At 40.1% G+C, this 27,021-nt stretch overlaps 1 pseudogene; it reads right to left on the bottom strand.

The window, feature by feature from the left end:
• Positions 1-27,021, bottom strand: part of LOC124973155 (coiled-coil domain-containing protein 138-like) — an 84,259-nt pseudogene that overhangs the window by 1,042 nt on the left and 56,196 nt on the right.

The raw sequence follows: 27,021 nt of genomic DNA, 5'->3' as shown, positions 1-27,021 counted from the left end.
TATAATCTGATTGGAAAAGTCCTGCATTTCCAGCTGAATCTTTTACAACTGTGCCAAATTAGTTGGTGAAAAGAGGAGAAATAGATGAGAGGAGGGAGGGTTGGCATATTCAAAAGAGTGTTTTTTCCTCCCTACTCCATCTGAGGGTCCCTGGATTCGAACCATGGTCCTCGAGCATGTTAGGTGAGCACTCTCCAAGAGGAGCTGTTTCCTCTGCTTCACATGGACCCCTTTGAGGTACTCATTAGATCCTCTATGGGTCTGAATCTGTTGAATTCCCTGAAAAAAAAATAGCCCCAAACAAAGCTAACATGTTCTTAAGGAGCTCTTCATTTTCATTTTCACAACAATCCTGCAAGAAATATTTTGTGCAAGTCAAGACCAAAATCTAGATGTGTGACATGAGTGGAAAATTTCATCCCTGTCTATTGAAGGAGGTAAAGGGTTGTAGCTGATTACTGAGCAGAAAAATATGTCAGTGAGCATGGAGGCAAGGGGGGTAGGAGGAGAGGCAGGACAATGTCAGAATCAGAATATGCTCAGGTTCTTAGTATCAAGGGAGACTTCTGGGATCATTCACACCTGAATCCCTAGCCCTACCAATCACCATCCACTGATTCCTTCCTCACTCCTCTTTTTCCTCCTCTCAATTTCCTGGACAATTTCTAACCAGGAGATATCTGGGCAAAATGCACAACCCAGTTGAGGTGCTGGATCTTGCATACCATCTCATTTATGGGTGAGATGGAGAAACGTGTTTCCCCTGGGCAAAGCCTTTTTCCCTTAATGAGGGAATAATTCAGGAACACAGTCTGACCCTGTCAGAAAATCTAAACAGGCAAAGAGAAGTAGTGATTGCTCACGGGATTCTGGGACCAAGGACCAATATTTGCTGGTAGGAAAAAAAAAATCCACATCCAGTGTCCACCTGCCGCTAGTTACTTTTGCAGCTCTTTCTCAAGATTCAAGGGAGTGAGATAAGTGACTGAAAGTCATATCCAGAATCTCTCAATCCCTCAACTGCTATCCGGTCCTCTCTGAAAACAGCCTCAACTTTGGTTTCCAGTGCTCCAGTGCCATGAGAGCAAAAGATGGGAGAGTGACTCTCTTCTGTGGAAGGGGCAATCTTTGTGCATAGGGGGTGTGAATGGCACAGAGGTCCAGGCCCTGGTAGAAGCACAACTTTCTCTCCCACTCCAGAGACTTTCTCTGGGTTGTGGGACACCTGGATGTTGAGGAGTGGCTTTTGTGACCTCATGCCTGCACCTCAGACAGTGCCTGAGGTCATAGAGTGGTGGCATGACAGCTCGGTGGTGTCATGTTTCCCATGGCAACCAGAGAAGCTTCTGGACCTGGCTGCTTCAGACTGAGATTGGAAAGAAGTGCCAGCTCTATTTTAATGGTAACAGGATAGAGGAGGGTAGCGATGACCATGGCCTGATCGTTCAGGAAATGAGTTCCTAATCTCTTGGCCCAGTTGAAGTGGAGAAATTGGGTGTACAGGGCTCAAATTTTTCAACCTGGGGTCTGTCCATGCAGGACAGGGAACCCCACTGACCTGAAAGCTCACACTACCCTCCAGCCCTCCTAGGTGGTGCTGTGCTGGTTTGGCCACACCAGGCATCATTACAGCTCGGTCATATAGCTCCTGCTGTGTGCAGTGAACCCCCACTAGCTCTGGGGGACCAGGAAGGGATGGAGGACAGCACGAGGATACATGGTTCACCCAGGTTAGCACCAGCCCCATCGGCATTTCCCTCGGCAATCTCTCCTCCAGGTCTGGTCACACCCAAGATTTGGCCGAGTCAGGCAACTCGCCTAGGATCCTAGGAACCACATGACATGATGGCTGCTGACAAATCAGGGCAGGGGAGTGTGCAGTTCAGCACCCTGTGTTAGGTGCTCTTGAATTGGAAAACATCACACCCAGTCTGGTTGGTTGTGTCTCTTTTTCCAGCCTCTCCTACCAGGAGACAGCTGCAACCTGGGGAGTTGGTTTTCCAAGTGGAGCTAGGGGATGCTGTGATGGTTCATGATGAGACAAGGGAGTCATTCACTCAGTATGTTGGAAGGAGGACAGGAGGAAACTGCCAGGCAAGGAGAAATGTTCTGTGCTCACTCCACCTGCCACAGCAAACCACCTTGGATTCTGTTTTACAACTGGCTTGCACTCAGAATTTGTCCTGCAATGACTTTTTCAGAGGTACTTCAACTCACCTACAGATGCACAAATAACTACCCAATCTCTGTTCACCCAATCAGTTTATTCCCTTGACCAGAATTTTGTCTGTTTCACAAGGCCTTCTGAGAAAAGATCAAGAGTCCCATTACCAGTCTCTGTAAGATGTAGAACACAAGTCAGTGGATAAAACAGGAGCTTGATCTTGGCATGATGAACACATTTTCACAGGGCTTAATTCCAAAGGTGAGCATGCATTGTGCTGAAGGGAATGACACAAAGCTTCAGGGCTCAATACTCCAAAAAGAATTGTAAGGACCTGTGGGGTCATGAAATACAGAAGGGTGTTGGTGCTGAAAGGTGCAGAAGGGTGTCAGTGAAGGGACACTAAGAAAATGGGCATTGTTTAAGGTTATGTCCAATTTCCAGGACATTTCTTCAGCTTCAATATATTGTACTGGTACAGGAGGCAGTCAGTGCGAGACCATTCTCTGAGCAACCATCATGAATGAACCTAATTCCCCTTGTAAGAACATCAATGTCCTTGCCAATTCCTGGCTCTTTCTGGTAGCTTTCAAGCTGATGATCTATATGCTGGTTTTTAGTTTTTTTCAGCAAAAGGCCTCTGAGGAAAAGCTTTCTTTAAACCACACCCTCTACTCCATTGATGTTCAATGTGAAAGACTTCACGTTGGGATATAAAGCACTGCAGCATGACTTTTGAAATCAGTAGTGCAACTCAATATCAGACATTTATTCAAAACCATCCTGCTCAATAGCAAACGTGCATACCCAAAATGGGAAGATCCTGAATATTAAGAGGACACATTAAAGAACATCCTAATGTGTGATAGGCCTTAGTGAGTAGGAAGACTGTATTCTTGAGCATTTTCAAATTTAGCACCATTTTATATCTTGGACTGGCTCTATACCCCACCAACATGTCATGTGCTAATGTCCCTGCGCTCCTTCTTTCAGTGTGACTTCTTTCAAATAGGGTTTCTTGTGTCATTCTTGACATTGAAAAGCACAATCCACTCATTCCCAGAACCATGGTGCACATGGGAACACCATGTTCTTCACCCAAATCTACACTGCATTTCTTCAGAACCTCCATCCAAATTAACAACATTCTATAAAAGGACTTCATTCCTCTTGACACTGGACCTCCAATGATACTGGGACATTAGGTTGCAAATTCCCCCAGTTTGTCCTGAATGCTATCAGCAAGAGCTAACCTGTATGCATCCCCAAATCATACAATTTGACCTCAAGGCATTTGCAACCAGATGTCAAGGAAAACTGAGTGAGGAAATCTATGGCCAATGTCATCAATGTCTTTGGTCCTCACCTCTTGCTTCTCCAGATGACATGGAAGTTCACATGGAAAGTACTTTGGTGTGAAAGTCCTCTTCAGTTGTGCAGCATCTGGAGTGTACCCAAGAAGTCTGGTAATTTCCCATGGCAGTTAAGTTGTCATTTTTAATTTCCTGCCATTTTCATCCATTTGCATCAAGAACTTGCTGATGATATAACCCCATGAGCATGCTTGTCAGAAGGATTTAGCCTATGAGTTCCTGTGAGTTGACTCACGTCAAGGAACATCTATTAAGAAATGCAGCTGACTGGGAAATCACTGCAAAATTTCATCGCAGCTGCATGCTTATAGTCTGATCAGAAAGTCTTGCTTTTCCAACTGGATCTTTTACAACTGTGCCAAATTAGTTAGTGAAAAGAGGATAAATAGATGAGAGGAGGGAGGGTTGGCATATTCAAAAGAGTTTTTTTCTCCCTGCCCCATCTGAGGGTCCCTGGATTCAAACTATGGTCCTTGCACATGCTAGGTGAGCCCTCTCCAAGAGGAGCTATCTCCACAACTTCACAGGGATCCCTTTGAGTTACCCTCTAGATCCTCTACTGGTCTGAATCTGTCAAATTCTCTGCAGAAAACCTAGCCCCAAACAAATCCAACAAGTTCCTAAGGAGCTCTTCAACTTCCATTTCACAACAATCCTGCAATTAACCTTTTTTGCAATTCATGATCCACAATCTAGCAGTGCATCATAGCAGGAAACTTTTATACCTGCCTACTGAAGGATGAAAATGGTTGCAGCTGATCACTGAGCAGAAATAATGTCAGTGAGCATGGAGGCTTGGGGGACAAGAGTATAGGCAGACTTATGCTGGGAATCAGAATATGCTCAAGTTGTTAGTATCAAGGGAGACTTCTGGGATTATTCACACCTGGATCCCTTCCCATTCCAATCACAATCCATTGATTCCTTCCTTATTCCTCTTTTTACTCCTGGCATTTTCCTTTGACAGTATAACCAGGAGATATCTGTGGATAATGCACAACCAAGTAGAGGTTCTGATCTTGTGTACCTTCTAATTTTTGGGTGTGGTAGAGCAAGGTGTTTACCTGGGCAAACATTTTTTCCTAAATGAGGAAATGACTCAGGAACACAGCCAGACCCTGTTAGCTAATGTAAACAGGGAAAGGAAAGTGGTGATGGCTCTCAGTGTCTGGGGACCAAGGACCGATATTTCAGGCAGGAAAAAAAAAATTCTCATCCAGTGTCCACCTGCCACTAGTTACTTTTGCAGCTCTTTCTCTCAAGATTCAAGGAAGTGAGATAAGTGGCTGAATGTCATATCCGGGATCTCTCAGTACTTCAACTGCAATCCGTTCCACTCTGAAAATGGCCTTAGTTCTGATTTCCAGTGCTCTCATGCCATGAGAATGAAAGATGGGAGAGTGACTCTATTCTTAGTGGAAGGGGCAGACTTCAGGCATGGCAGGTGTGAAGGGTACGAAGATTCCAGGCTCCAGTAGAAGCACATACTTTCTCTCCCTCCCCATTGGCTTTCTCTGGGCCTTGGGCCACCTGGATGTTGAGTAGTGACTTCTTTGACCTTGAGCCTGCACCTCAGATACCGCCTGAGTTCACATAGAGGTGTTATGACAGCGTGGTGGCATCCTGGTTCCCATGGCAACTATAGACACTTCTGGTTCTGTCTCCTTCAGACTGAGATTAAAAATGTGTCAGCTCCGTGGTGACAGTAAGAGGAAAGAGGAAGGGAGCGAGGGCCAGGGGTCTGATATTTCCAGAAATGGGATACTAAATTCTTTGCCCAGTTGGGGTGTGCGGGGCACAGCTGAATGGGCCATGGATCATTCCAGGTCCATGCAGGACAGGGGATCCTGCTGAAGCCTGATTGCTCACACTACCCTCCAGTCCTGATAGGTGGCACTGTGCTGGTTTGGCTGCACTGGGCATTGTTGGGGGCTATGCCATGTGAACTCGCCGAAGATGGCGCCTGGCAGCCAGCCAGAAGCTGTTTTGATCACATTGGAAGTACGCGTGCACAGGTATTCTCAAGTGCTCCTGCTTGCACCTGCATGCGATTGGGAAGCTGGCTCCTCGACTGATCTCAACTGGTGTGGCTCCGCCCTCCGCCTTTTGGAGAGAATATAAGCGGACAGTAGGTAGGAGTAAGGAGCAGCAGCAGGCAGAGAAAAGTGGCAAGAAGTAAGGTGCGACAATAAGAGCAGCAGCTAGCAGAAAGAAGCAGAGAAGCCATTAGCAGAAAGGAAGAAGAAGCACCAAGCAGCTAGAAACAGCGAGGAGGGGCAATGGTGGAAGATTCATCGCAGAGCAGAGAACTGAGAACACATCTCTAGAGGACAGATAGGCAGATCGCAGTATGCGGGACACATCACTAAAGCACCTTAGGTAGACACACCCTTAGTTCACAGGATGCAGGATGCACCTTTAAGAAGAAGCGGCAGAACTAAGAAGATATGGAATCTCTGAAAGTGTAGTCTTTCTCTTATGCAAAGCCTCTCTCTCTCTCCCCTCTTAAAGCAAGCAAACCTCATTTCCTCTATCCTCTATACCTGCGCAAAGTGTTGCTGCAGGTGGTGACAAATACCTGTGGATTTGGCACCACAGTCAGTGACATCTGGTGGCCCATATGGGGCAGGAGAAAGGGGGAAAAGGGGAATCTGCATGGTGGGGAAATTGAGGAACCACGCAGGAATAGGGCAAGGGAAAATTCAAGATCTGTCTCTGGGAATAGGTATGGCAGGAAAAGTAAGAACCTCGCAGGAGTTTCTGGTCAGAGCAGTATAAGGGCGAGGGATAGTAAAAAGAAATAGGGTCAGTCACAAGGAAAAGATCACAAAGGGCATAACAGTGAAGTGCAAAAGTGTGTATTTTGTGTTACTTGTGTGTTTGTCATAACGGAAGACTGTCCTGAGAGACAGCAGTAACGAAAGATTCTCCTGTGAGGGAATGCAATGGAAGATTCCCCTGAGAGGGAATGTAACGGACGTCCTATAGTAATGTGTGTATTTTGTAATGTTTGTGTTTGTGCTACTATTAGTGTGGCCTTTGTATCACATTCAGTCTCTAACAGAAATAAGCCCAGGCTTTATAGAAGAAAAGCTGCTCAGTGTGCCACAGGGGCATCTTCATAAACAGGATCTAATAGCAACAGAAAAGAACTCTTAAAGAGAACAAAGTGAGAAAGAATTGAGTGGTAGTAACCTAGAAAACAATTACTCAGAAAACTTAAGAACAAGGGAAAAGAGAGTTAAATCTAATACAAAGAACCCCCAAAAGGAATAACCAAGTGGTAGTGAAAACTTAAGAACAAGGAAAAAAGGTAGGAGAAAGCTAAACCTAATACAAAGAACTTCAAAATTAGTGGAACCTGCCCATATTTGAGGATCCAAAATAGAGATACCATCAACCATTAGAAAAACTTTAAAGAGCCAGTTAAGACTGAAACAGCTATGCTATGCAGAGCAGTGTTATCTGGAGGATAATGTCTAATTGGAGAGCTCAGTGGCAAGAAATAGCTGTTGAAACTGCTTGCAGAAATGCAGTAGCAAGGTAGAAATGTTGATGTGCTAATAGGTCAATATGCTTCAATAGATGTACAAAATCAGCAAAGAGATAATGATCTAACAAAAGATAAGAGATAACTATAGTAAAATCTGTTACACCTCATGCCCTAGGTCTTTGCCCAAGGCGCAGAAAAGAAAAACATTGGGCTAACAAGTGCAAATTGGTTACTGTTGTGGGAAAGATGTTACCAAATCATTTAAGAACCAAGACACAGGCTCTTCAACTCAAGGCTCACAAAATGGAAGCAGCCATCCTTATATAGTTTAAGAAGTAACAGATCTTTTTGCTGATATTGATTGCAGCGCTCGGGCAATTCCCAAATTAGAATTGGCTGGACCCATAGGCCCTCATAAGCTGATTTAACCACTCAGATAGTTTCATCTTTTTCTCAGTAAACAAGCTTATTTTCATCCTGTGTAACTTTTTAATTCATGTTGGTACCTCACCTTTAAGGGGGATTTATAAGTAAAGGGAAGTGAACTGATCAATAGGTTAATGGAGTTAATATTGAAAAATGTAGAGAGGGTGAAATGTTTTTTCAGCACAATTTGGCACCAAATTTTGGGGATTTTTAGGTTTTACACCAATAGGCTTGGGTGTGCTTGTGTTAATTCTATTCTGCATCTGCAAACGCCTCAAAGCCAGTCAGCAGGCTCATAATGTGATCATAAAACAGGCCATGGCCACCCTTGAAGCAGAACAATCTCCCAGTATATGGCTTAGTATGCTGGATCGGTAGTCAAAGACGGGTAAGATTCATTGGGAGCTCATACCAACCTAAGACAGGAAATGAGGGCTAGAGCCTCATTGTCCAATGATGGGTAAGGAATTACTGCTGTGGACAACCTAAGACAGACACGATCCCTGCCAGTTTTCTTTTCATTTTATATAAAGAATGGGGAATTGTTGGGGGCTATGCCATGCAAACTCACTGAAGATGACACCTGGCAGTCAGCCAGAAGCTGTTTTGATCACATTGGAGGTACCGGCCCCATTGGCATAACCCTCCAAAACCTCTCCTACTTTTCTGGGACTACCCAGGATTTGGCTGAGTTGGGCAACTTGCCTAGGCTCCTAGGAGCCACACAGCTTGATGGCTGCTGACAGCTCACGGCAGGGGAGTGTGCAGCGCTGTTCCCTGGCTTTGGTGCTCCTTGAATTGGGAAACATCACACCCTGTCTGGTCAGTTGTCCCTCCTTTCTGAGACAGGCCTAACAGGAGACAGTTGCATACTGGGGAGTTGGTCTTCCAAGTGGAAGTGTGTGGATGCTGTGATGACTCATGAGGAGACTAGGGAGTCATTCACTCAGCATGTTGAAAGGAGGACAGGAGGGAATTGACAGGGAAGGAGAGATAATCTGTGCTAACTCCACCTGTCAGGGTCAACCACCTTGGCTGCTGCCTTACAACTGTGTTGACTCGGAATTTGTTCTGCAGTGATTTTTCCAGAGGTCCTTCAACTCACCTTCAGATGTAGAAATATCTACCCAATTTCTCTTAACGCAAAGGTTTATTCCTTTTACCAGACTAGTGCCTCTGTGGCATAAGGCCTTCTGAGAAATGGCCAAGAGTCTTATTACCGCTCTGTAAAATGCAGAATGCAATGCACTGAATGAAACAAGAGCCTGCTCTTGGCATGATGAACACATTTCACAGGGAAGAATACCAAATATTAACTATCATTGTGCTGATAGAGGAATGGTACAAAGCTTCAAGGCTGAATACTCCAAAAGGAAGTGTAAGGATTTTTGGGTCATGAAAAGCAGAAGGGTGTCAGTGAAGGGACACTAACAAAATGGGCATTATTGAAGGTCTATGTCCAAATTCCAAGACATTTCTTGAGCTGCAATATACTGTGCAGGTACAGGAGGTAGTCAGTGCCATATCATTCTGTGAGCAACCATCATGACTGACCCTAATACCACTTGCAATGATATCAATACCCTTGCCATATTCCTGGCTCTTGCCTTTGGCTTGCAAGGGTCAGCTGATAATAAATATGCTGCTTTTTAGATTTTTCAGCACATACCTCTGAGGAAAGGCTTTCCTTACACCACACACTTTACTTCATTGACCTTCAAGTAAATGACTTTACATTGGGATATGCAGCACTGAAGCATGACTCTCAAAATCAAGAGTGCACCTCAATATCATTCAAAACAATTCTGCTCAATAGCAAACATGAATTCCCAAAATGGGAAAAACCTGAATATTAAAAAAGGACATGTTAAAGAACATCCAACAGTGTGATAGGCCTTAGTGAGCAGGAAGAGTGTATCCTCAATCATTTTTGAATTTTAGCATGCTTTTTACTTGGACTGTCTATATTCCCCACCAACATGCTACATGCCTAGTGTCTCTGCTTTTCTTCTTTCAGTGTGACTTTTTTCAAATAGTTTCTTGTGTCATTCTTGACCCTGCAAAGCACCAACCACTCATTCCCAAATCCATGGTGAACATGAGAATACCATAACCTTCTCCCAATTCAACACTGCATCTCTTCAGAACCTTCATCCTAATTAACAACAATCTATAAAAGGGCTTCATTCTTCTTGAAACTGGACCTCCAGTGATACTGTGAGACTAGATTGGAAACTTCCCCTGTTCCTCCTGAATGCTATCACAGGAGCTAACATGTATGCTTCCCCAAATCGTACAATTTGACTTTAATTCATTTGCAACTCGATGTCAAAAAAAAAAAAAAACTGTTAGAAAAGGCAGGGCCAAGGGATGCTCTTTGTTTCTCACATCATGCTTTTCCAGATGACATTGAGGGGGACATGGAAAGTGCAGAACTGTGCAAGTCCACTTCAGTTGCACAGCATCTGGAGTGTGTCCAAGAAACCTGGTAATTTCCAAAGACTAGTGCAGTTGTCATTTTGAAATTCCTTCTATTTTCAACCTCATGAGCATCATCTTCAAGAACTTGCTGATGATATAGCTCCATGATCATACTCATGAGAATGATATAATCTGAGTTTTTGACAGTCAACAAATTTCAGAGAACACCTCTTAAGTAATGCAGGTGACTGGTGAAGCACTGCTAAATTTGACTGCATTTCCATGCTGAAAGTCTGAGTGGAGTATGCTTTTGCTTCCAACTGGTACTTGTTCAACTGTGCTAATTGAGTTGATTAAAAGATGAGAAAAATTTGAGACCAGGGAAGGCTGGCATATTCAAAACAGTTTTTTATCTTTAAAGAATTGGGTTTTTGCTGGACTTTGTTATGCATACCTGTAATCCCAGTGACTTGGGAGACTGAGACAGGAAGATCTCCAGTTTAAAGCCAGTCTCAATAATGCCAAAGTGCCAAGCAACTCAGACCCTGTTTCTAAATATAAGAGAAAATAGGGCTGGTAATACAGTTTAGTGGTTGTACTAAGCTGGTACTCTTCCATCTTCCCCCCAAAAATAGAGAGTTGGTGTCTTTCTGTTGCCCAGTCTGGTCCTAATCTCCAGAGTTCAAATGAAGCTCTTATCTAAGCCTCCCATGTAGTTGTGACTTACAGGTGCCTGCCACCACACATGGCTGTTTAGATTGTTGTGTGTGTTGGTGAGAAGGGTGCTAGAGATCAAATTCAGAGCCATATGTTTGCTAGACATTTGCTCTACCACTGGTCTGTGTTCACAAACAGGACAGCAATTTAATAAAATACTATTCTTAATTTTCTGATAGTTATGATTCAGTGTCCTGAAGTAATGAAATATTTGTATAGTTTTGTGAAGATGTTTCATCTTAAATTTTCCATAACAACCATTGTTACTTATATTAGGCCATGCCTTTCATGGGATTTTTACATGTCAGTAGGTTCCCAAATAGTTGAGAAATTTTTCTTGCTATCCCACAGTCTGAGAAAATGCCCCAGCCACTTAAAAAAAGGGGGGGGGGCTGGGGCTGTAGCTCAGTGAAAGAGCTTTTGTCTCACAGGTTTGAGGCACGAGGCTCAATCCTCATTACCATATGAAAATAAAGTTTAAAAATAAAGAAAATGTCCCTTTTAGGTTGTGCTTTTTATAAGGATGGTTGTATGCTTTATTCTCTCCCATAGGACCTTTTTATTGGTGGTCATAATTGATTGAATCAGGTTAAGGCTTTCTTATAGTCAGATATTTTGTAAGTCTGCCAATGACCTAGGTGATTTGATGCCAAAATTGGTGGCTGTTGATCATATCTCAGTAATTTGATGTAAGCACCCATGAGAGTCAGTCAGTAATTACTAGGAAGAGGGAATTCATACAACAGGAAATTGAGGTATTGAGGCAAATGTGATGGGGTAATTCCTACTGCTGAGGGCTGATGGGGCAATCCAGTTTTTGGGTTTGTGCTAGATCTTAGAACTCTCCAGCCTCTGACTGACTTCAGCTTTCCTGGGTGGTACTGGGGAGTCATCTGCTAATATTTCACTTGAATTTTTATCTCTTTCAGTTGTTTCTTTCCCTGTCCCTTCCCTGAACAAGGGCCTGTTTTTTGTGACTAAGTTTCATCCTCCTCTAGGACCTTCTAATTTCTGTATCTATACTACTAACTCATCTCTCACACATGCTTCATTTTTATCACCAGTTGTTTTCTGAGTATTTACACTGAAATGACTTACTCTCACCTCTCCTTTTAACATATTCTAAAGAGAACTAATTGACGCCATCCAGCAGAGTCAATTTGGTGCGGGGGACAAAAAAGTAACGAGGCTCTTGAATTCGGAATGGTTTATTGATGAATCAGAAAACCCGGGAACTGGAACCTGGAATCTCGAACCCCGAACCTCTTAAAAAGCAAACAAACAAACAAAAAAACCCTCTGGCACTCAAGGAGAGCCAGATTATATCCCCTCCAGAAGGCGAAGTGTAGGGCTGACACCAATTATGCAAAGATTAGGCAAGAGCTAGCTGTCCAATCATGGTAAAGTCAAAATGAGCAGGCACGAGAAGCACCTGTGCACACGTTGTGTGCATGGACTTAATTGGATACGACCAATGACAAATCACCTGGGTGTGCTTATGCTAATCAACCTCCTCACTGCCCATGTGATCAAAGCAACTTCTGGCTGGCTGCCAAGGACCATCCCAGTGCCATCCACACGGCATAGCCCCCAATACTAATGATCTTTGTTTTTGTTAATGTTTTGGTGCTGGCGTTCTAACCCAGAACCTTGTGTGTGCTAATGAGCAATATCCCCAGCCCCAGAACTAATGATTTTTAACCTAAAATTCATAAACATTCCTTATTTTAGTTTTGTTCATTTGTTCTTGTTTTTGAAATGGGCATTGAACTCAGGGGCACTTAACCACTGTATTTTATTTAGAAACAGGGTCTTGCTGAGTTCTTATGGCCTCACTAAGGTGCTAAGGCTGGTTTTGAACTTCCAATCCTCCTGCCTTGTGGGGTTTTCCGGGAACCCCAGCCTCGGGCGTGGTCAAGATGGTGCCTGACGCTGAGCCAGAGGCGGCCAGCTATACAGTAAACAACCAGCGAATTCCAATAATTGGCTAGTTAATGATGTGACTAGAGCATGCCCCCCCCTCGTGCACCCGTCCTGTGCCTGCAGCTGTCCGCGTTTATCTTGTGTACTCTCCCCTGATTGACTGAAGTGTATATAAGCCTGGTGGGTGGGAGAGTAGAGGAGAAGCTGAGGAAGGGACGGAAGAAGCGGAAGAACTGGCGGCGACGATGGCGGCCGCGGCAGCAGCGGGAGCGGAGCTGGAAGGAGGAAGTACGCGGGAGTGGAAGGAGCTGGGAAAAGGGAAGCTGAAAGTGCGAAGAAGTTAGGGGTAAGAGAAGCGTAGGAAAGAACCTGTGCACAATAAACTTCCAAAGCTTCAGACGTTTGCCGTGTCTCTCTCTGCGGGCAGAGGGGACGCGACAGCTGGTGCCGAAACCCGGGACTATAAAAGGGACAAGGTAAGATATCTTAAAAAAATTTTTTTTACAAGCTAAACCGGTTATAAAAAAGTCAAAAAAGGTAAACAGGTAAAGAAGTCAAAAAAGGTAAACAGATAAAGAAGTCAAAAAAAAAAAAAAAAAAGGTAAACAGGTAAAGAAGTCAAAAAAAGGTAAACAGGTAAAGGAGAGGCGCCTCGACGTTCGCGGTATAGCGACTATCCGGATACGCGGAATGCGGTCCAGTTAAAGGGTATCAGGACACGCTATCAGCGGTCCTGGGGGCACGCGGAATGCAGTCCAATTAAAATAAAAATAAGGACACACGGAAGGTAGTCCGGTATCGGGACACGCCATCGGCGGTCCTGGCGCGTGGAACGCGGTCTAATTAAAGTGAAAGTAGAAACATGTTTGAAGCGGTCCTACGTGAAAAGCCGCTATAAAAATTTTAATGCGCACTTGATAGTTTTCCCTTCAGCAATCTCCTTGCTCCTGGCAGCTAGGCCACTGTTATTGTAATTGCCATAACTAAAGCTATTCAGATTAGTAGCAATGGGGTCTGGGTGCGGCAACCCCTCAGGGAACCATTGAAAAACAATGGGACGCCATTGAGGAAAAAAAAAAAAAAAAAAAAAAAAAAAAAAAAAAAAAACAGCCAAAGTAAAAAAAAAGCCGCTTAGTGTGCCACAAGGGGTATCTTCATGAACAGGATTTAATAGTAACAGAAAAGAACGCTTAAAGAGAATAAAGTGAGGAAAGATTGAGTGGTGGTGACCTAGAAAATAATTGCTTAAAAAATCTAAGAACAAGGGAAAAAAGGGAATTAAATCTAACACAAAGAACCCCCAAAAAAGAAATAACCAAGTGGTAGTGAAAACTTAAGAACAAGGGAAAAAGGTAGGAGAAACCTAAGCCTAATAAAAAGAGCTTCAAGATTTGTAAAACCTGCCTGTATTTGAGGAGCAAATGGAGATACCATCAACCATTAGAAAAACTTTAAAGAGGCAGTTAAGAGTTGGAGACAGCTATGCAGAGCAGTGTTATCTGGAGAACAATGGCTAATTGGGGAAGCTCAGTAGCAAGAAATAGCTGTTGAAACTGCTTGCAGAAACATAGTGGCAAGGTTTCCCGATAGAAATGTTAATAGGAGAAGGCCAATACATTTCAATAGATGCACAAAATCAGCAGCAAGGAGATAATGCCCTAACAAAAGATAAGAGATAACTATAGTAAAATCAGTTACACCTTATGCCCCAGGGCTATGTCCAAGATGCAGAAGAGGAAGTCATCGGAATAGTGCCTGTCAGCCTATTAGAGATAGGGAGGATAATTTCCTAGGGTCGAATCCTGAACTTCAAAAAAAAAACGGGAGACAGGGCCCTCCCCAGGGCCCGCAACAAATATACGGGGTAATTCAACAAGTTCCCCGACGGTGGTATCCTCCCACAGAGAAGGGGAGCGCAGAGCCACCTCAGGAAGTGCAGGATTGGACATCTGTGCCACCTCCAGACTCATACTAACCCCAGATATGGGGGTGCAGATGATTGATACCGACTGGCATGAGAAAATCCCACAGAACAGTGTAGGGCTATTACTAGGTAGAGGTTCCTCAACACTAAAAGGACTTATAGTACACCCAGGGGTTATTGATCCTGATTTCACTGGACAAATAAAAGCCTTAGTCTCTTCACCAAAAGGAATTACGGTCATCTCTCCAGGGGATCGCATTGCACAAATGCTTATATTGCCCAGTCAACATTCCTTGTGGCCCAGTAAAAATACAAATAAAAGACAAGGAGGTTTTGGATCAACAGGAACCACTTTAATAAACCTTACTATGAATATGGAACAGAGGCCCCTCCTAAAATTAAAAGTGGGAAATATGGAATTTACAGGTTTATTAGATACAGGAGCAGACAAAAGTATTATCAGTGTAATGGTCTGGCCAAAGCACTGGCCATTGATCACAGCAGCTCAGAGCTTGAGAGGCTTAGGAGTAGCAGAGAGCCCCAATCAAAGTGCTTCCTCATTATCATGGAAAGATACAGAGGGACACACAGGTATATTTCAACCATATGTCTGTAATGTTCCTATTAGCCTATGGGGACGAGATGTCCTGCAGCAAATGGATATGAAACTCACCACTGACCAGATTTACCAAGGGACTCCTGTAAGAAATATGTTACAAAATATGGATTATGATGATAAAAAAGGATTAGGAAGACATAGCCAAGGATCTACCCAACCACTGCCTTTACCCCCACCAAAAAATGATTCTCATGGATTGGGTTTTTCCTAGGGGCCACTGATAAGCCATCAATCCCTATAATATGTAAAGATGATAAGCCTCGCTGGATTCCACAGTGGCCCCTAACAAAAGAAAAGCTAGAGGCAGCTCATAAGTTAGTACAAGAGCAGGTACAAGCAGGTCATTTACAACATTCTACCTCTCCTTGGAATACTCCAATATTCTTAACAAAGAAAAAATCAGGAAAAAAAATCAGGAGGTTATTACATGATTTAAGAGCCATAAACGAACAAATGTACCCTATGGGACCCGTCCAATGTGGACTCCCTCTTGTCACTGCACTACCAAAAAATTGGCCTACTATTATTCTGGATTTAAAAGATTGCTTTTTCTCTATACCCTTACACAAAAATGATTGTTGGAGATTTGCCTTTACTTTGCCCTCTCTTAATCACACTCAGCCTGACCAGAGATTCGAATGGACTGTGTTGCCTCAAGGTATGGCTAACAGTCCTACTATATGTCAAATATACGTAGATAAAGCGTTAACAACTACTAGACAAAAGTTTAAGAGATTGTTGATTTATCACTATATGGACGACATACTTATTTGCCATCCAGAAAAAGAAGTTTTGTTAGAAGCATTACAATTTATGACTCAAGCATTAGAAAAGAGAGGACTAATGATAGCCCCTGAAAAATTACAATTAGAGGAGATCCAAGAATATCTGGGTACAAGGCTCACTGCTACTACAGTTAGACCAATAAGGTTGACCATCAGGACAGATCAATTGAATACCTTAAACGATTTTCAGAAACTCTTAGGTGACATTAACTGGATCAGATCCTATTTAAAATTGTCCACAGGGGAATTAAAACCTTTATTCGATATATTAAAAGGTAATCCTGACTTGAATTCCCCTAGGAAACTTACTCCTGAAGCACGGATATCCTTACAGCTAGTAGAGAATAGACTTCAGCAGTGTTACGTTGATCGTTGTGATCCTACTCAACCATTAAGTTTAATCATAATCTCGGAGAAACATACCCCTTTTGGCATAGTTTGGCAAGGAGGACCTCTGCAAAGTATAAATCTCCCTAGCTCTCCAGCTAAAACATTGCAATCATATCCCCAAGCTATTGCTCAGGTAATATTCAAGGGAATAGAATCTTGCATTACTGTTTTTGGAATCCATCCGTCTATTATTATAACTCCTTATTCCACTCAGCAAATTAAATGGTTAATTAATAATGATGATGATTGGTCAGTATTATATTGTACCACTTCAGCTCAGTTCGATAACCATTACCCCCAACATCCCTGGATTCAATTCTGTAAAAATACTCCCATAGTTTTTCCAAAAGTGACTAGTGTCCAGCCTCTTAAAGATTGTGTAACCATTTTTACTGATGGCTCCAAAAATGGAGTAGGTGCAGTACTTATCGGTAAACAACTTCATACCATAATAGTTCCACCTAACTCCGCACAGGTTACTGAACTTGCAGCTGTAATATTAGCCTTTAAATTAGCAGATAATCAGCCATTCAATCTTCTATCTGATAGCTTATATATCGTTAACGCTTTACAGGTTCTTGAAACGGTACCTCATATTTCTTCCATGTCCACTGTAGCTTCTTACTTTACCACACTACAAAACCTTATCCTACAGCGTAAACATCTATTCTATGTAGGACATATTAGAGCTCATTCTAATTTACCAGGACCTTTGGCCAATGCTAATGACTTGGTAGATATGGCCACCAAATCAATTTTTGTCTTTTCCATAGAGGAACAAGCAAAACTCTTTCATGAAAAATTTCACGTAAATTCCACTACTTTGAGCAGAAAATTTCCTATATCTAAATGTATGGCTCGACGAATAGTAGAGAATTGTCAACATTGTGCTCCTTTAATCCCAGTACAATCCTTTGGAGTTAACCCCAGGGGACTGCTGCCTGGTCATATTTGGCAGATGGATGTAACCCATATTTCTGAATTTGGTACTGTTAAGTATGTACATGTGTCAGTAGACACTGCTTCAGGAGTCATTGTGGCTTCTGCTCATTCTGGAGAAAGGGTGAAGGATGTCATTCAACACTGCCTACAAGCATTTGCTGGCTGGGGCATACCTAAAGTTATTAAAACAGATAATGGTCCTGCTTATACTTCCAAAAGCTTTCGGTTGTTTTTACAAACATTTAACATCCAATTAGTCACTGGCATCCCCTATAATCCTCAGGGACAGGGCATTGTGGAAAGAGCACATCTTACTTTAAAAAATTGTCTAAATAAACAAAAAGGGGGAATAGGAGCCTCCTACAAGTCTCCTAAAGATAAATTTAACTTAGTTCTTTTCATTCTAAATTTCTTAACTTTGGATAGGGACGGCCATTCTGCAGCTGATCGACATTATAATCCCCATAATACTTCTCAAGTATGGGCAAAATGGAAAGATGTCCTGACAGGTTGTTGGAAAGGACCAGATCCAGTCCTTCGTTGGGTCCGAGGGTCTGTTTGTATTTTCCCACAGGATCAACAGACTCCAGTCTGGATTCCAGAAAGGCTGGTCAGAGTTTTACAGCATGCAAGTGATTCTGCTCCTCCTCACAATGGCGAGTCTGAGCCTTCCTCCAATAATGAAAACTCAGACGGAAAGGCAAACCCGGAACCTATGGGCCATTGTTAGCCTGGCCATATTTTTCATTTCTGACTAACATATTTTTTATCCCTCCTTTTCTTGCTTTTCACCAATCCTTCTACAAGTCTGTCAATTCTACTGATGATTTTTCAGGTCGTGCTATTTTTGGTGACAAGGATATTTCTAGCCTTTCTTTGCCTTAACAGGAGGAATTTCTGCACTTTGCCGTTGGAATCATACTACAAATCAGACCCAGAGTAGAGCAACTTGTTCTGCTGACCCTAGCTGTGATATTGCTTTTCCTCCTACGTCAGCTTGTGTATTTTCTCTTTTTTATGTTTCTACCAACTAACATTTCTAATAACACCTCTTAACTGTTCATTGACTGTGTCCTATCTCTCACAATACTGGAATGGTTCTTTTGCCATCTGTGCAATTTGCACATTTCTATCTTCCTACCAGTCCTAGTTTCTGTTGCAGATATAGAATTGCCAGTGCTATTATCAAGAAACAGAAGAGGCTTTGACATTGCAGCAGCCGTGATCACTGCCACCACAGTCCTTGCAGTAGCAGCATTGACACAACCACAACAATGATTATTCGGCCAAGAATGCAGTTGCAGCCTTTCAGACCATAGAGACTCTATCAGAGAGTGGACTCATTATAAGAACAAGTGGATGCTTTGCAAGAACTTTTGGGACTGGGATGCGTTTATTCCCTGAGAGCTGCTTTGTGTTACCCATGTTGTAACTCTATTGGGATGTATATTGTTTCTGTATTTGATATGGCTATAAGGTTCCTCTTCTGTTTATAGAATTGTCAAACAGTGGGCAAGCTTAGGAGCTATGGTGGTACCCCTCTGCCTTGGCCTTCTTCTCTTCATTCGTTTTGACATGCATCTGCAAACTAGCCAATAGAGAGATCAAATTATTTTTCATCAGGCCATGACCGCCCTAAAGGCCGACAGCCCCCCATTAGTATGGCTCTTGATGCTGGATCGGTAGTCAAGGATGGGTAATGAAGGAGGTGGCTGTGTACCAACCTAAGACAGGAGCTGCAGCATGCTCTGCAGGCTCTGATGACGGGTAAGGACATATGCTGACCACTCAGCCTAAGACAGACACGGTCCCGAGCCTTAGTTTAATATTAAAGAAGGGGGATCTGTGGGGTTTTCCGGGAACCCCAGCCTCGGGCGTGGTCAAGATGGCGCCTGACGCTGAGCCAGAGGCGGCCAGCTATACAGTAAACAACCAGCGAATTCCAATAATTGGCTAGTTAATGATGTGACTAGAGCATGCCCCCCCCTCGTGCACCCGTCCTGTGCCTGCAGCTGTCCGCGTTTATCTTGTGTACTCTCCCCTGATTGACTGAAGTGTATATAAGCCTGGTGGGTGGGAGAGTAGAGGAGAAGCTGAGGAAGGGACGGAAGAAGCGGAAGAACTGGCGGCGACGATGGCGGCCGCGGCAGCAGCGGGAGCGGAGCTGGAAGGAGGAAGTACGCGGGAGTGGAAGGAGCTGGGAAAAGGGAAGCTGAAAGTGCGAAGAAGTTAGGGGTAAGAGAAGCGTAGGAAAGAACCTGTGCACAATAAACTTCCAAAGCTTCAGACGTTTGCCGTGTCTCTCTCTGCGGGCAGAGGGGACGCGACACTGCCTTACCTCTCAAGCCACTGGGAATACAGGTATGTACCACTGTTTCTGGCACCTATTTTAGTTAATATCACCATCCTCCATTATTAAAATTAAAATTTTTGATATTTTTCACTCTCCATTTTCTTTGACCCTTTTTTTCAAGAAATGTTTAAAGAGGTTGAATAAAAATTGTCTATAAAATGCCTAGTGCTGACATTATTTTTAAGGTACCTCAAAATATCTTGTTTAGTGGTTGGCATATAGTGATTGGTTCTTAAGAGTATTTGAATTGAATTATAAGGAGAATGAAGAAATATGCTAGAAAACAAACCAAGTTGAAGCTGATTTTGGACTTCATTATTTTCTTAGTTCTTAATTTGATGAGAGAGACTTGGTCAGGCAACAACTGAATTCTTTGAGTTTATTCAGATGTTTGTTCAAAGAATCAAAACTTTTTTGCCCTCTTTTTCAATTCTTGGAAGTTTTATTCACATATGTGCATTTTTAAGCATTGATAAAATTATAACATTGTTAAATGTATGATTTTTAGTTTTATATAATTATAAAGTCCAAAATAATGCATTATCTATCCCCAGTTTTAGAAAAGTAGAGAGGCAGATGTGGCATAATGTTGGACTTTGATTAACAGGGAAAACTGTAAAGCAAAATAAGGTAGAGTTAGATAGTGGGGAAAAGTGGTTATTTCTAGCCATTTCAGTCTTATTTTTCCATAGCTTATATTAAGAGGTCTGGTTTGTTCTGATTCTAATTGGACATGCTACACTGAATTTTGCTCTTAACAGCAAAAGTAATTGACTTTTCAGGGGCTGTGTTGAAAAAAGGGACATAAGATTTCTTATTTTTTCTTCATGGTTTATGCATAAGTAGAGAGAGAATAGTATAACAGCATGTTCAAAGTATCAGTAGAAGTGATCTGTAAAGCTTATTTATCAGAGCTTTATAGCAAAGAAGAGCAGAGGAGAAAGAGGCTTAGGCATTTCCACAAGAAAGTATCTGATATATTTGGTTTGAGAATGGGATGGGAACAATAGCAATCAACCACTGAATTTTAGTTTCTTTCCCCCACCTCCCACCCCATAATACTAGATATTTAACCCAGGGCCTCACCTGTGGTTGGACAAGTCCTCTACCAGTGAGCTTTATTCCCAGCCCTTTTTATTTCATCTTGAGATAGGGCCTTAATGAGTTGCCCAGGCAGTCTTTGTCTCAGCCACTCAACCAGCTGGGATCATGTGTGTGCCACTGCACCCAGCTGATTGTTTTTGATCTTACTGGATGTTAAGATGGAGCCAGATTGTCAGAGATTTTGGATGATGTGAGGAATTGTTGAAATATTATCAGAGAATATGCATAAAGCATTTTTAAGAAAGGTTGCTTTGGAAATGGTATTTACTTGAAAGGGAAAGAGGATGGAAGTAGTTTAAAATCTTAGAATAGTCTAAGATAGTTTCCTAAAGTAGAGTGATGATGTAAATAAGGAATGGAGGGTTCCTTTCCTTGGTTCAATACTCCAACAAATTCTTTTCCCTTTATCTATTCCAGCTTGGGAGCCTTGGATATCAATAATTTTGCCTTAGGAAATGGCTTGCTTAGTCTCATCTTCTATGAGATTTGATGTAGAGAGAAATCCTGTATCTGTTTCTCTCTGAAGAGTTATATTCATAGATCTTGTTTAGTTAAGCAGCAGATGTTTGAGAACTTTTTGTTTGCATTTTGCTGTGGGCTGAGGTATAGTCAGCCAGGATTGGAAGTGCTTACTACTTTATACAGAATGAGAATGATTAGGATTTCTCTTTTTGTGTGTGTGTTTGGTACTGGGAATTTAACCCAAGGATTCTTTACCACTGAGTTGTATCCCAAGCCTTTTGAAATTTTTTGTACAATTTTGAGACAGGGTCTCACTAAGTTGCTAAGGAGTTTGCTCATTAAACAACCAAAAAAATAAATGGGCAGGCACAGTGGCACATGACTATAGCCCCAGCAACTCATGAGGCTGAGACAAGAGGATGGCAAGTTCAAGGACAGCCTCAGTAACTTAGCAAACTCCTAAGCAATTCCTAGTAATGGAGGAAAAAATTATGGTCATCTTTAGATGAAGCATTTCATTCTTTCTCTTTTGCCACCTCCATTTCTTCTTTCCTTTGCACTGCTGGGGATTGAGCCCAGATTTTGTGCATGTAACATTATATTTGATTCATTTCTTCATATATCAATAAATTCATTCTTATACACCAAGCACTATGCTATGTATGGATGGATAAACAAAATAAGTTTTTATCCTCAGTAAGCTAATTACTGCAGGATTGAGAAGCTTTTTTGGAATAGGACCAGGTAATTTCATAAATTTTATAAACTATACAGTCTGTTACCAACTACTCATCTCTGCTGTTCAAAGGCAAAAAGAGTCAGATAAGACATTAAGAACAAGCATGGCTGTGTGAGAAAATTTTATTAACAAAACAGATGGTGGAGCTGATATGCTGTATAAGCTATAGTTTGTCAACTTTGTTGTCTAACAGAAAATAAAAAAAAAACTATTTTATTTGCCAATTTATGTGGCAAATAACCCAAAAAATTTAAGTGAAGCGTGCTATTAGAACATTATCTAAGAGGATCAACACTGACTTCTGGGAAGAAGAAGCAACACAAAAGACTTTGTTCTCATCAAATAAAATTTGATTTTAAATAATGTGGCACCATTATGAAATAAGCCAAAATCTCTTGCTGAAAACTTAAAACATATTTGATTATAAATAATTGCTTTAATATATGGTTATCTCTCCTAGTTACTAATAATTATTCTGTAAGCATGCTTGAAAGCTTACCTTGAGTGACTGTCTTGAGAACAATTAAGGTTGACAAAAATCTCAATGGCAAATTGGAGTTCTTGAAGAGAGCAGCTATCTTTGGTTTATTTTCCACAGAATGTTCTGAAGAATTATCCTGAATTCCTTTAATTACCACTCCTTTAAATCTATCTTCACCCAGTCTTAATGTTGATGTCATGGTTGAATGCTATTAAAAATATGTACAATCTTAGTGTAATTGCTCATGCTCAGGAAACATTTATTTTAAATACTGCAATCAAATAAATGAACTAAAAGTAAATGAATTGATTGTTAATTAAAAAAAATCAATTGAAAACATGCAAAACTGAAAGGTTACATTCAACTGAAAAGAATCTTAAGTATGTGTATTTTTCTAAAACATGTAAAAACATAAGATCAAGCTATATTTCTGGAAGAGAATCATCAAAGGAAGAGAAGTGGACTGCCTGTTCTTTGTTCACCATTGCTCCACAATCACTGACTATCAGTCTCTCAGGTGTATCTTACTGTATTTGGTTAGAAAATGACCATCTCTAATCTTACTGTTTTCAGTCTAATCTGACTATAAATGTCCTCAGTGAGTCTGAAATGTGAACAATCTCAAAAGATTAAAACACTAGGATAGAATCAGAAAATTTCCATGGAGAACAAACTGAAACAAGAAAGTAGGCAAAATTGGAATAATGACATAGAAAAAATTACCTCTAAAATAAAATAATCTAATGGTATTCCATATGTTCACCAAGAATCAATTGAAGGAAAACCATTTCAGACTGCTGCAGAGAGTATGCTTTGCTAAGCCAGACTAAGAAATAACTTAAATTTTCCTTTTGTTTATGATTCTAATTCTTCAGTCCCATGTCACTGAGTTTATAGTAGTTACCTGCCCCTGAAAGGGGATTTGTGAACAATTCCTGACTCAATATTAATCCTGCTATGCACATAACAAGCTTCAACTCTTAAATTACAAACATATATACTGAGATTTTGAGTATCAAATGCCAAATGACTGGGTGGTACAAACAGTGTAATCTATTTCAAATACATTGCTAACAAGAGTATAATATCATTAGGAAAAAGTAATACATGAGAGTTAAAATCTCAATTTAAAATTAAATATTTCAAGACTAGTGTAGTAAAAATATTAAAATGACAAGATTAAGGAATTCTTATTTTTGTTTAAAAATTTCTAATGCTTTATACTACTTTTATAATAGGAAAATTGTTCTTCACTTTTCAAATAAGTGTGGACACTATTTCTCTTTAATTGAAGAAAAGTAAAAAACCACAAATTTTATTTTTTTAAATTATTGAGGCTTCACCAATATCTGCAACCAATATTGGCTGAAAATGTACATTCACCACACCAAAAATAAGGAAAGTCTCAAAACCAAATGTAAAAAGAGAATCAATACTTGGAATCCCAGTATATGACAAAATATTACAATTATCCAACAAAGAATTTAACACAGCTCTGATAAAATGAGGAATTATAAACACTTTTAGAAAATCTCATTGAACTGAAAGTCTTAACAAATTTAAATATAGAAGAAAAACCATGTGGGAAATTTAGAACTGGAAATAAAATGAACACAATAATAATAAACACAACCTGGGCAGCAGTATGAAGGGGATAGAGAAAGAATTAAATAGAAAGTAAAGAAACAGAAAACAGTTAATCTGAACAACCAAACTAAACTGAAAAGCAAATAAATATGTTGAGGAATTAATAGTATAACAAGAAATTTAATAGCTATGTCATAGAGTCCTCAAAGGAAAGCAAAATCAGGGAGCTAAAAAAATACTTGAGAAACAATGGCTAAAAACATCCCAGCCATGGCAAAAAATACACGTAGAGACTAAAGAAGTTGAACAAATCCAAAAATAAATCTAAAGAGATCAACACTAAGACCTATCATTGTCAAACTTATGAAAAGTAGCAAAAAAAGAGAAATGATACTCTATATTACATGTATGGGGAAAATAACCCAAATGACAATAGATTTCTTATTAGAAACAATGGAGGTGAGAAGGAACTGGCACATTTCTACGTATCCAAAAAAGAAGCTCTCACCAAAATCCAATTCACAGTGCAAATATTCTTCAAAAATGAAAGAAAATTCAGTACATTAAAATGAAGAAAAGAGGAGAATCTGTCAGCAGCAGATATACTCTAAAATAATAAAGTTCTTTTAAACAGAAGGAAAGGCTAAAAGAACACCAGGAAGAACACAAAAAACAAAAATATACAGTATACTCTTTTACTCTTCTTGAGTTTATAAACCTGTTTGGGTGAAGCAAAAACAATAACATTATCTCATGCAGTTCTTTTAAATTTTTTTTGTACAATGCCAGGGGTACTTAACCACCTACCCAGATCCCCAGGTCTTTCTTTTATATTTTGTTAGAGACAGGTTCTTACTAAGTTGCTGAGGTTGCATTTGAACTCAAGATCCTTCTGCCTCAATCTCTCAAGTCCATGCTGGGATTACAGGCATAGACCATCATGTCCAGCTACAGAAATACTTAGCATGATTATATTTTAGATGAGGGAGGTTAAGAAATGTCATCTCTATTTTACTCAAAACTGGTAAAATGATGGTACCGATTAGAATAAGTGATTCATATATAATATTATACCAAAAACTACTAAGAAGCTAAACAAAGAGATATACCCCTTGGGGGCTGGGGACATAGCTCAGTTGGTATAGTGCTTGCCTCACAAGCACAGGGCAGTGGGTTCAATCCCCAGCATGAGAGAGAGAGAGATACCAAAAGATTATAGATAAATGAAAATGGAATTCTAAAAAATGTTCTAGTAACCCACAAGACAGTAGAAAAAAGAAACCAAAAAGATGAACAGATAAAACAAGAAATAAGGTGACAGTTTAAACCCTACCGTGTACAAATTAAATACCAAATAAAATACAAAGATTGAAAAAACTGATTTACAAACATAACCCAATCCTATGCTGCCTATAAAAACTCATTTCAAGTATAAGAATATATGCAGGTCAAAAGTTAAAAAAAAATTGAAAAATATATCATGAGAATATGAATCAAATGAGAGCAGAAATGGTTATTAATATCAGTTAAAATGATTTCATGGGCAAAAAATGACCAAAAAAGGACTTTATGTAAAAATAAAAGGGTCAATCTATCAAGAAGACAAAACAATCCTAAGTGTATATGAACTGAGCAACAGAGATATAGTATGTGAGATAAAAATGGATGGAAATAAGAAAAGCAAATTTACTACTAATGCTAGAGACTAATTTTTTCAATTTTTAAAAATTTTATTCTAATTAGTTGCACATGACAGTAGAATGCATTATACATTTTGAGATATTCAAAACCACCTCTTAACAATTGATAATACTTGATAAAATATCAATGAGGATATAAAACAACTTATGATTATCAACAAAACAACCAAACCTGAAGGACAGAAAGACCTATAACAGACTAAATAATTAATGGGTCATGATATAAAAATAAAACATATCAAAATCTGTAGGACATGATTAATGCAGAATGGATGGAAAAATAGCACAAATTAATAAATGTATTAAAGAGGAAAATTCTTGAATCAATAACTTTTTAATTCAGTAACCTAGAAAAGGTAGAGCATAATAAACTCAGAGCAAGGAGAAGCAAGAAAATAATAGCATGAAGAAATCAACAAAATTGAGAACAAAAAAATGACAAAACAATCAACAAAAGGAAAAGATACTTCTCTGAAAGAACAATGAAAAAGACAAACTTCTAGGGGAAAAAAAACCCAATTTTTATATCTGGAATAAAGTAGGGCTATCTCAATAGACACTGAAGATTTCAAAAAAAATATTGTGATAAAGTTTACACATATATTTGTGTAGACAAAATGGTTAAGTTCCTCACAAAGCACAAACTAGAAGTCACTAATGAGTTATAATTGTATAATTATATAATTAGAATAGTCCTATAACTATTAAGAAAAATTCAAAATTTAACTCCCCCCAAAAAAGAAATCTCTAGGCCCAAACTACTCACTTGCAGAAGTCTACTCAATATTTAAAGAATTAACACTAACTCTACAAAATTTCTTCCAGATGAGATAATTACCATTTTTATAAATGTAACATTACCCTGATACAAAACCAAAGCTCAAAACAAAGAAAACCACAGACCAATATTCCTCATAAATGTAAATGAAGAATCCTTAACAAAATACAAACATATAGAATTTATCAATAAGCAAGAATTAAACATAACCAAATCGGGTTCATGTCAGGGATGCACAGCTGATTCAAGGCTTAAAAATCTAATGTAATCTACCATATTAAGCAGCTAAAGATGAAAAACATTTTATGACCTTACCAATCAATATAAAAAATTCATTTGAAAAAAACTCAATAATAAACCCATTCATTATAAAACCTCTGAAAAATAGGAAATGAGGGGAATTAACACATCTTAAAACATCATCTATAAAACTACTATGATAATGTTTGCTTAATGACAAAAGACTAAATGGTGCCCCCTAAGGTTGAGAACAAGGCAAAGATATTTGCTCTCACCACCATGTATAATCAGTATAGTGCTAGAAATTCTAGCTAATGCAATAAATGATGAAAAGGAACTAATGGTATACATATTAAAAAGGAAAACAAACAAAATCTACCATGTTTATATTTGAGGTAAC

Source organism: Sciurus carolinensis, assembly GCF_902686445.1.
Source record: "Sciurus carolinensis chromosome 14 unlocalized genomic scaffold, mSciCar1.2 SUPER_6_x, whole genome shotgun sequence".
NCBI classification, from domain to species: domain Eukaryota; kingdom Metazoa; phylum Chordata; class Mammalia; order Rodentia; family Sciuridae; genus Sciurus; species Sciurus carolinensis.
This window is presented reverse-complemented; position numbering and strand designations above follow the sequence as displayed.